The sequence below is a fragment of the Tupaia chinensis genome, unplaced genomic scaffold (assembly GCF_000334495.1).
Source record: "Tupaia chinensis unplaced genomic scaffold, TupChi_1.0 Scaffold000355_1, whole genome shotgun sequence".
NCBI lineage: Eukaryota > Metazoa > Chordata > Mammalia > Scandentia > Tupaiidae > Tupaia > Tupaia belangeri.
The window spans coordinates 529,506-540,072 of record NW_006159850.1 but is presented as its reverse complement, the minus strand read 5'-3'; the positions used below and the strand labels follow the sequence as shown (position 1 = coordinate 540,072).

Genomic DNA, 10,567 nt, shown 5'->3' with positions numbered 1-10,567 from the left:
GCCCGCCCCTACACTGCCTGGCTGCCCTACTCTAAGAACCACACGCTGGGGCCAGTAGGTGGTGTAGTGGTGGTAAAGGTGCTGGACTCCCACGTGGCTCACTGCAATTCGAGTCCTGGACCCAGCAGCTTGAAAATCAGGCCAGGTGTGTGTGTGCGTGTGCATGTGTGTGCACGCACTCACAATCCCTAGAGGAGACTGGATGAGAAGGGACTGAAGCATGGCCATCCCCCGGGGGTAATTCCTCATTTTCCTTCTCTCCGGCCAGAGCATGTGGCCTACAGCAAAACCTAGAATGAGGAAAAGGAACAAGACACCACAAATGTGGAACGGCCGGGCTGCACTAGGCCCTGCCCCAGCGGTGCTGGCCAAGAGCAGCAGGCACCGGACGGTTCCTCGCCAGCATCCTCCAAGAGAGGACGGGGAGGCTTCCCTGGATGGGACACTGCCCTGGAGCTGCCACCCACCGCAGGGCCCAGGGGGACTGGTATGTCTACCACGGGCCTGGAGGGCATGGGAAGGACCAGACCGCAAACTCTGCCCCAGCAGACTGGTTGCTCCTCTCCAGGGTGGAATGCACAGGCACTCCTACAAGTCCCTGACCTGCCTGAGAAATGACAGCACTGACTGGACAGAGTACATCACATCCAATAAGGGGGAGGCAGGTGGCATGGTAGTTAAGGGGCTGGACTCCCACATGGTCAACTGCAGTTCACGTCCCAGACTTGGTGGCTTGAAACTCGTGCCGAGCGCGTGTTCGAGCCCGCCTACAACCTGAGAAGAGAATGGAGGAGGAGGGACTGCGGTGCAGTCATCCTCCTGGGGAGAGGTGCGGGGTGATTTCTCTCTCCCTATCCCTCTCCCTCTCCCTGTCTCCAGAGAGCATACATGCCCCATAGCAAAGAAACCCCTCTCTTAAGAAAACAAAACGACACAGAGGGTCGGTCCGGACGACTCGCCCTCTGTTTTAACAGCATCTCCCTGAAACACACACCTGGAGCCTCACTCCCCCTAGGAAAGCCGCGGACAGTGAGACCAAGCCAGAGTGCTCCAGGAGGGCACCAAGACGCCACCCCACACACAGCCCACACCAGGCCAGGCCATGGGGCTCAGAGGAGAAAGCCCCAGGAGGCTGCGCCCGACAGTGCTCAGCTGTGCAGTGGGCCGGGGCTGCATCCCCACACGGGGCAGGCAGATAGGTGCATTTGGGGCAGGTGACGCTGACCACCGCAGAGCAGCGGGGCAGGCTACTTGGACCTCCAGGGCGCCACACCAAGTGTTGCACACGCAGCACAACAACCCTCGGCCGGCCTGGAAGGGTGCTCCACTAGACCAGAGAGGGGTCTGGGGCTGCAGTGGGGGCGGATGGGGTGAGCCCTCCAGACACTTTCCTTCCAACCATGCTTGGTTCCTATTAAGACGCCCTGCTCAGTCGGTTTCTGCTGTTAGGCAGGAGCCTCCTGTCTCAGCCTCCAACTGGGAGCAGGCACCTGCACGGGCTCTCAGACAGGGCCTCGCCACGCTGCCCAGTCAGCCTCGGGTTCAAGTCCTGCTGCCTCACCGGCTCAAGTGACTGTGGTGACAGGTGTGTGGCACTAAGCCCTGCCATTAGATCAGATCGGGAATCGAACCTGGGGCCCCGGTGTGGCCCGTGCCCAAGGAGCACAGCGTCTCGGCAGCACGTGCCACCACGGCTGGGTCTTAAACACCTCGGAGTTGTAAAAGAGCCGCGGAGATGGTCTGACGTCCCTGTACACCGTCACCCACACGCCCTGCTGTGCACACCCTCCCTGGTCACAGTGACACGCAACCCCAGTCAGCACGCGGCCGGCTACTGCGGACCCACAGCTTGACTCTAGCGGCCCTGCCACAGCCAGGCCCCGAGGCCCTGCCGGGCGACTGGATCGGGAATCGAACCTGGGGCCCCGGTGTGGCCCGTGCCCAAGGAACACAGCGTCTCGGCAGCACGTGCCACCACGGCTGGGTCTTAAACACCTCGGAGTTGTAAAAGAGCCGCGGAGATGGTCTGACGTCCCTGTACACCGTCACCCACACGCCCTGCTGTGCACACCCTCCCTGGTCACAGTGACACGCAACCCCAGTCAGCACGCGGCCGGCTACTGCGGACCCACAGCTTGACTCTAGCGGCCCTGCCACAGCCAGGCCCCGAGGCCCTGCAGGGAGCTGCATGCCCATGGCCGGGGTCTGGCCAAGGCTGGGGGTGGGCCGTGGCACCAGGGCCACGTCAAGGGTGCTGCCTCTCTGTCCCTCTGTGTCTTTCTAGCCCGTGGGAGAGAAATCAATCAGCTTGTCACAGAACAAACCCAGACGTCTTGCGACCTACATTTGAGCACAGACTGGAAGCAGCCCCTGCATGCGGCTCTGCCCAAAGCAGGGCTCAGGGAAGCCGGGGAGGCCTCTCGTGGGAGCCTTCGGGGCAGAGAAGACGGCAGGGAGTCACCCAGAGCAAGAGCCTCACAGGAGGTGGAGCGTCAGGAAAGAAATCAGCAGCAGTAAGTCCCAACCAAAAGTTTTCACGCTTTGATGAAAACTTACAAGCTCAATGAAAGCTAAGTATAAGAAACACAAAAAAAACTCATGAAAAAGCAAACCACAGGAGCCCAAAGGAAACGCAGAAGCAGTGAGCGCGTGGAGGGTGGAGGGTGACCGGACACAGCGAAGCACGGGCCAGGAAGCAGCGCCCAGTTCGTGACACGGGCCAGGTCTGATCCCACAGGGCACCGGGGCCAAGCCTGTGGCTGGCAGGGGGCTGAGCTGGAGACCTGCCCTGTGAGAGTGGGGAAGAGAGTCTGCAGGACCCGAGAGCGCGCAGTCTCAGAAAGGACGGTGACAGAGGTCCATGAACACCCGGCGCCAGTGCACGCTGAGCACAGGCTAAGTGAGCCATCTCAGTAAGCGGTCAGTGCGCATCCCCGTGAAAAACAAGCAGTACCCACTCTAGGCTGACCATTAGAAACCCACTTCCACTACCACAGACTCGGTTCGACCGAAAATGCCGGGAAGTGCTGGCCACTGAGCACGCCGGTACTAAGGGATAGGGGTCCCTAGAGTCACCTGTGGTCCAACTCCCAGCCCCAGTGGCTTTAAAAAACACACTGGCACCTTGGTCTGCACGCCCAGAGTTCCAGTGGAGAGGAGGAGCGGGGGAAAGCGACTTTGGTGTGGGGTGCTGGCAGGCTGAGTGTGCGCAGGCCCTCTGGCAATAAAATTAATTAGGTTAAAAGATGGAAAATGCAGCAGGTGGTGCCAGACAGAAGACAACGGAGTGGCGATCTTTTTCTTTTTGAGAGATTTCTTGCTATAGGGTGCATGTGCTCATCAGACACACACAGAAAGCGAGAAATCACCCCCCAGGGAGGATGGCCACGACACAATCCCTTCTCTGTTCTCTCAGGATTTGGGGCATGCACATACGCCCGGCATGAGTTTTAGGCTGCCGGGCCCAGGACTCAAACTGCGGTTGACTACGTAGGAGTCCAGTGACACAGCCACGATGCCAACTGCTGGTCCCTGGTATGGTGATCTTAAAGCTGAGCAACATACACCTCAGAGCAGACTACTGCCAGGGAGACGGTTACTTCATAATGACAAGGGAAGATGCAACAGCCTCCCATGTCCACCTTCAGAGCACACGGACTGAACACGCCCAAGTGCGCAGGCACACCGACCACACGCCTCACAGAGGCAAGGAGGGGGTGACTACCCAGACAGCGGGGTTTAAGGTACACCCCCCGTGGTGTTTCTCTACAGCGGGCTAAAAAAATGAAATAAGAAGAATGTTCTTTGAATGCCCAATAGTGGCCCTCCTGGCCCACGCGCCAAGGTGCTTAAGGATCCACTAATTCTGAGCAGTCTCCTGGGCATCTCCTGCGGGCACGCCCGTGGGAGGCCAGCTGCTCCACAGAGGGCAGGCTGCCAGCGCTCACCCTGGCTCAGGGCGGCCACACCAAGGCTGCGTGATGGCCCAACTCCTGTCCTCTGAGCAGTGTGGTGTGCCTGACACACCAGAGCGAGACACGCCCTTTGGTGCCCACACACAACGAGGAAGAGCTGGGATGTGCGCAGGGACCCAAGGACAGATGCGTGCGCCTGCTCTCGCGAGAGCCAACTCCCGCAGTGCTGTGGGTGTCCTGAGACCCCCTTACAGAATCCGTGAGCAGGTGGACTGTGGTGGAGGGACACGCAGACACAAACATTTTCCAAGGGTGTGAATTTTCAGAGCCACAGTAAGCATTTAGACTGTATCAATCAGCTTCATTTTCTCTCAGACAGAATGGCTTAACACAGATGTTCCCAAAGGGTGGTCCGAGGATCGCAGGGATCCCTAAAAACCTTGCAGGGAATCTGCAAGGGGTGCCACTACCTACACAGAAAAACTGCCTCTGGGTCTGCCCCAAAGCAGTCAAGAAGCCAGATCCCATGTGGCCAACCGTGTGGTTCAAGTCCCGGTCTCTGGAGATTTGAAAACACACCAAGTGTGTGCGTGCATGTGCACACCAAGAGCTGATGAGGTGGGCAGATGAGGAGAGAGTCAGTGAGGCCACGCCCCACTGGGGTGCTTGCTCCGTCTCAGGGGAGCAAATGTACCCTCTGACAACTACAAAGAAAAAACAGAACACTACCCTTCTGCTGGGTTGACAATGATGGTTCAGTTCCCCTAAGGACCTATGTAGGAGCCAGTGGGTGGCACAGAGGTTAAGGCACTGGACTCATGCGGTAGACTGTTTCGAGTCCCAGACCTGGCAGCTTGAAACTCAAATGAAATAAGAAGAATGTTCTTTGAATGCCCAATAGTGGCCCTCCTGGCCCACGCGCCAAGGTGCTTAAGGATCCACTAATTCTGAGCAGTCTCCTGGGCATCTCCTGCGGGCACGCCCGTGGGAGGCCAGCTGCTCCACAGAGGGCAGGCTGCCAGCGCTCACCCTGGCTCAGGGCGGCCACACCAAGGCTGCGTGATGGCCCAACTCCTGTCCTCTGAGCAGTGTGGTGTGCCTGACACACCAGAGCGAGACACGCCCTTTGGTGCCCACACACAACGAGGAAGAGCTGGGATGTGCGCAGGGACCCAAGGACAGATGCGTGCGCCTGCTCTCGCGAGAGCCAACTCCCGCAGTGCTGTGGGTGTCCTGAGACCCCCTTACAGAATCCGTGAGCAGGTGGACTGTGGTGGAGGGACACGCAGACACAAACATTTTCCAAGGGTGTGAATTTTCAGAGCCACAGTAAGCATTTAGACTGTATCAATCAGCTTCATTTTCTCTCAGACAGAATGGCTTAACACAGATGTTCCCAAAGGGTGGTCCGAGGATCGCAGGGATCCCTAAAAACCTTGCAGGGAATCTGCAAGGGGTGCCACTACCTACACAGAAAAACTGCCTCTGGGTCTGCCCCAAAGCAGTCAAGAAGCCAGATCCCATGTGGCCAACCGTGTGGTTCAAGTCCCGGTCTCTGGAGATTTGAAAACACACCAAGTGTGTGCGTGCATGTGCACACCAAGAGCTGATGAGGTGGGCAGATGAGGAGAGAGTCAGTGAGGCCACGCCCCACTGGGGTGCTTGCTCCGTCTCAGGGGAGCAAATGTACCCTCTGACAACTACAAAGAAAAAACAGAACACTACCCTTCTGCTGGGTTGACAATGATGGTTCAGTTCCCCTAAGGACCTATGTAGGAGCCAGTGGGTGGCACAGAGGTTAAGGCACTGGACTCATGCGGTAGACTGTTTCGAGTCCCAGACCTGGCAGCTTGAAACTCATGCCGGGCACACGTACATGCATGCCCAAAGTCCTGAGAGGGAGTGAAGAAGGGTCTGTGGCATGGCCACCCCCCTACAAGGTTGACTTCTTGTTTTCTGTCTCTGTCTCTCCAGTGAGTACACATGCCCTGTAGCAAAAGTCTCTCAAACAAAAAACTTCTGGGATGATGGTGGTCACAGTGTGAGACTCCCACATGGCTGCCTGCAGTTCAAGTCCCAGAACTGACAGCTTGCTTTCTCACTTTCCCTCTCTCTCGGTCTCTAGCAAGTTCGTGTGCCCTGTAGCAAATTTAAATTAATTAACTAGTTCATTCTTAAAAAAAAGAGTACAGAACTTCAGTGAAAAGTGATGGCTTCCCTGCAGTCAGCCCGGCCGTCACTCTCCCCAGGCGCGCCCTGGCGACAGGCCAGGCCCCCACTGGTGACCACCGAGCTGATTCCCACTCGTCTCGAATAAACCACACAGCGGGGCCGGGGGGCAGGCGGCCTCAGGACATCAGTGCCAGTCAGGCTGTGTGGGCCAAGAGCCGGCTCGGGGAGGTCCTGGGGAATGAGGCGCGGCCAGAGCCCGCCGCTCGCCAGACAGGAGCCATCAGAATGAGCAGGGGAGGCCGAGACAGGCCCCCAACAAGGTGCAAGGTCCACAGCTTCGGGCGGAGCCCTCCCTTCACCTCTGCTCTGTGCTCCAGGCGAGCCTGACCCTCAACCACCCAGAAGGGCCACCTGGCACCAGCAGGAGCAGAGCCAGTCCAAGATGGCCGAGCAGGGCGTACCGTGTGTGGGCCTCTGCAAGCCACACGGGGCCCAGAGCTCGACAGAGACACAGAGAGTGGGAGGGAGGAGTCAGGCAGAAAGCTGCTCAGAGCAACAGGAGACATTTCGATGACAACATTCAAGTTCAAAATATGGCATTGCTGTGGGAAATACATCTTCATCTCGGTTTCAAATGACCTTCACAACACAGTTTGCTATTAGCAGCCGGGCAGGATCTAACATAAAACAGCAGGTCGTGGAGGTCGGTGGTGCAGTTCTCCGTGTCGTCGAACATTCTCACAAAATCCACACCAAGCCAGCACCAAAGAAGGCGCTTAGTCAGCCCGGGGTGAGGGCTGTGGCTCCCGCCCACAAAGCGCCATCAGGGAGACATTCTAACAGGCCCGGGGGAACACACCGCGGGGTGGGGGTGTGACAGCCCCGACACAGACCGACACAGACCCCGAGGCAAACACCTGCCCGGGCACTGACGCCCTCTGCCCCGCCCACAGCACCGGCTTCTCCCCGAGGGCTGCCATCTTCCTGATGTGCCAACACCACCCGATGTGGACAAGTGCCTCGGGTCCATTCTTTCCAATAAACAAAGGTCAAAGGTCAACAGAATCAAAAGCTGTGGAAGAGTGTCCTTCAGCTCTCCGAGGCCCTCCTCCTCGTTGGCTGGCTTTACGTCTTGCCCAGTTCTTCACTCCTGAGGCCAAGGAGCAGGCACCAAGCAGAGCCCCGAGGCTACAGGGGGCTTCAATTCTGGGGTGGGAGCCGGTGAGGCCGAGCCCCACAGAGAGGGGAACATGAGGAGAGGCAAGAGCTGAGAGACACGAGTAGACGGGCAGGAAGGAGCCGGGAGCGTAGGCGCTCCTGCATGGGCATGGTGCCCGTGGGCGTGCTTGTCAAAGCAAAGACTCCCATGCCTGGACCCATCACAGGCAGGGACCCGGCAACACCCTCGGCCAAATCCGGCAGCCCTGGCTCATGGTCCCCAGGCCTGCACAAAGACCCACACGGGGTCAGGGACGGTGCTGCAGCTGCCTCTGTCCACACACCCAGGGCAGACCTTAAAGACCTGGCCTCTGCCATCTCCTGTACCTGCTGGCAGCACCCTGGCCAGGGTCAGGCACGCTCACATTCAGCTTCTCTCCCCCACTCGCCCCTGAGCAAGCATGTGGCTCAGTCACAGTGTCCCCCAAACACAAGGAACAACCGAGAGGTGATTGAGAAGGGCTGTCCGGGTGGGCACACTCAGTACCTCCGGGGACCGAGAAGGGCTGTCAGGGTGGTCACGCTTGGTACTCCCGGGGATGGAGAAGGGCTGTCCAGGTGGGCGCACTCAGTACCCCCGGGGTCCGAGAAGGGCTGTCCGGGTGGATGCGCTCAGTACTCCCAGGGACGGAGAAGGGCTATCAGGGTGGGTGTGCTCAGTACCCCCGGGGACCGAGAAGGGCTGTCAGGGTGGGCGCACTCAGTACCTCCGGGGACCGAGAAGGGCTGTCAGGGTGGGCGCACTCAGTACCCACTGCAGGGTTTACACCTAGACCCTCCCCTGCCCACTTCTGACACAGCACACCACAAGTCCCTTTTCCCAATGAACAACTCAAAAATGGTGAGAGAGGGAGGCCTCTCCTGGAGCAAGAAACAGAAGACAAGAGCTTCCCCCACACCTCCCCGGGCCCTCCAGGCACCCCCTGGCAGGACACAGGTGCTCAGGTCACCCGGCACCCCTGGGTTCCATCTTGCCCTCCTCCAGAGTCTAAGCAACTTTACATGGAGCTTCTCGAGGAAACTTCCAGGCTGCGCAGTCCTGACCTGTTGGCTACGGGAGCCCCACCCGCCCGTCTGGCACACAGGAGGGTCTGGTGCCTGGGCATCAAGGCACGACCTCCACCTTGGTTGGCAGGAGCCCAGACTCAGTGATCTCGGCATCCTCCACCCTTGAACGCGTGTACGAGACGTGACGTGTACGAGAAAAGTCTCTGGCCCAATTTAGAAACTGATGCCACTAGAAATATAAGTCAGAGCCCACTGGTGGCATGGTGGTGAAGGCAGCTGGGTCCCACATGGATGACCACAGTTCACACCTTGGACCCGGTGCTTGAAAATCGCTAAGGGCGCAAGTACACGAGTGTCTCTAAGGAGTGTGCGCTGTACGGCAAACACCTTCTTCAAAAGCTATTTATACTGGCCTACCTTGCTACGCGTGCTCCCTGATGAACCAAAGGAAACACCATTACCTAGTGCTCGACTCCAACAGTAACTTTTTTTAAGAGAGAGATTTCTGCTGTAGGGCATGTGTGCTCACCAGAGAGACCGAGAGGGAAAGCAAGAAATCACTCCCCAGGAGGATGGCCACGCTGCAATCCCTTCTCCTCCATCCTCTTCTTCAGATTTTGGGCACACAAGCCCAGCAGGTGTTTTAAGGCACTGGGTCTGGGACTTGAACTGAGGTTGCCTACATGGGAGTCCAGTATAATGATGTAACCGGTATGTCACCTGCTGGTCCCCAACATCACCTTTCTCTTTTTAATAAAGAGGGTGTGGGGAACCAGCAGTTAGCGTAATGGCTATGTCGCTGGACTCCCACGTAGTCGACCGCTGTTCACGTCCCGGACCCGGTGGCTTAAAACTCACGTCGGGCGCGTGTGCGTATGTGCCCAAGATCCTGAGAGGAGGATGGTGGAGGAGGGATTGCGGGGCCATCCCCCCTGGGGGGTGATTTCTCGCTTTCTGTCTCTATGTCTCTCTCTGTCTGTCTGGCGAGCGCACGCGCCCTATAGCGAAAAAAACCCCTCCAAAAAAAGAGGGTGTGGAGCGGCAGGTGTGGTGGTTGAGGTGTCTGGACCACAGTTCAAATCCCAGAATCGGCAGCTTGCTTTCTCACTTTCCTTCTCTGTCTCTGTCTGGCCAACTTCAAAAAATTAAATAAAAATAATGACAATGAATAAAATTAAATAAATTAATTACTTTAAAAAAAAAAAAAAGGACGTGAACTGGCACTGGAACTTGCAAAGCCAATCCAGATCCACAGCTGCCAACAACCCCGAGGAGCCACTGCCACTGGATGGTCTCCCACCAATGAGGCCACAAAGCCCCCGGGAAGACCTGCCCTCCTGCGTGGCCTGAACTGGAGTCTCTGGGAAGGTGAGGGCGGCCATGTCTGGGGAGCTGGAGCACAGCTTCTGTGTAGGTGTGTGTCTGTGCTCAGGCGGCCGCTCAGGAATAGCCACCTCCACTTCCTTATGCCCAAGACCAGGCCTGCAGGCTGGAGAGACGGGCCCGAGTTGCAGGGCAGCCTCACAGGCCAGCACAGATGGTTCTAGACCCCACACCACCACCAGCCACCTAGCAGCATGTCGGGGGGCAGCCCAGATCCACCCAAGGCAAGCACAGAAATAACACCCAGACGGGACAAGCGACGTGGCGTGGATCGAAGGTGCCATAGCAAGGCCCCTCAGCACGAAAGTGGTCCCTACGCCCAGTCTAAGCTGTTCATCCTCCGCCGTAAGCGACCCAAGAAAAAATTAAAATAATGAATGATATTCCTAACAACGCAAAGGTATCAGAGGACCCTCAAGCATTCCATTTTAAACCCAGCACTTTTACGCCAGGAGGAGTCAAGGAAGGCAGCCTGCCCTCAGACTCTGCAACTGGAGACAGCAAAGGAAACTCCAGGGCCTCGGGGGGCCCTCATGGGAGAGCCTTGTCTCTTCAGTCCACATCCCACAGGCAGAATGACGGTCACGCTCAACAGCAACTGCGTTTACGGTTCAGCGAGGTGACAGGCGGCAGGGGAGGCCTTGGGCTGTGCCTGGGTTGTGGCCAGGGGCTGGGAGGCACCTCACCCCGTCACTGAGCCCGGCACGCTTTGAGGCCCTAACACTCATGGCCAAAGGCCGGCAGCACTCCGCTGCCCTTCCCCCTGCCCCGACCCTGCCAAGCAGCTCCAGTGAGGACCTGTGCCCACCGGTGGAGCTTCCTGACTGCTCACTGCCCTGCAGAGGGGGCAACCCCGGGACTGCGGTTCGGCT

General features: G+C 58.1%; 1 protein-coding gene across 6 annotated transcripts in view; it reads right to left on the bottom strand.

The window, feature by feature from the left end:
* Positions 1 to 10,567, bottom strand: part of ANKRD11 (ankyrin repeat domain 11) — a 106,575-nt gene that overhangs the window by 58,726 nt on the left and 37,282 nt on the right. The gene's annotated exons all lie outside the window — the stretch shown is intronic.